This window comes from Penaeus monodon, chromosome 31 (genome assembly GCF_015228065.2).
Source record: "Penaeus monodon isolate SGIC_2016 chromosome 31, NSTDA_Pmon_1, whole genome shotgun sequence".
NCBI classification, from domain to species: Eukaryota; Metazoa; Arthropoda; class Malacostraca; order Decapoda; family Penaeidae; genus Penaeus; species Penaeus monodon.
Window position 1 is genome coordinate 5,051,279 of NC_051416.1, and position 295 is coordinate 5,051,573.

Sequence of the window (295 nt, forward strand, 5' to 3'; positions counted from 1 at the left end):
CTCTGGTACTCCTTCGAATGCAAATATCTCAGCAATAAATCTAACTGTAAGGTACATTACTCTTCCTCAAGTTTTTAAGTATAATATATATGCAACTTTTTCTTTATTTTCTTATGTTCCCGTATTTATATGCAGATGAATAGGATGCATATATGTATTCATATTTGTATCCATGTGCGTTGCTTGTCCGGTCTTTGAATTTTCTACAGTACTTTTATTAGAAAAGTGCTTTTACAATAGTAAAGGATATTGGTGTTTGACAGGTGTTGTTTAGAGAAGGAAGGAGGGAAGGTGG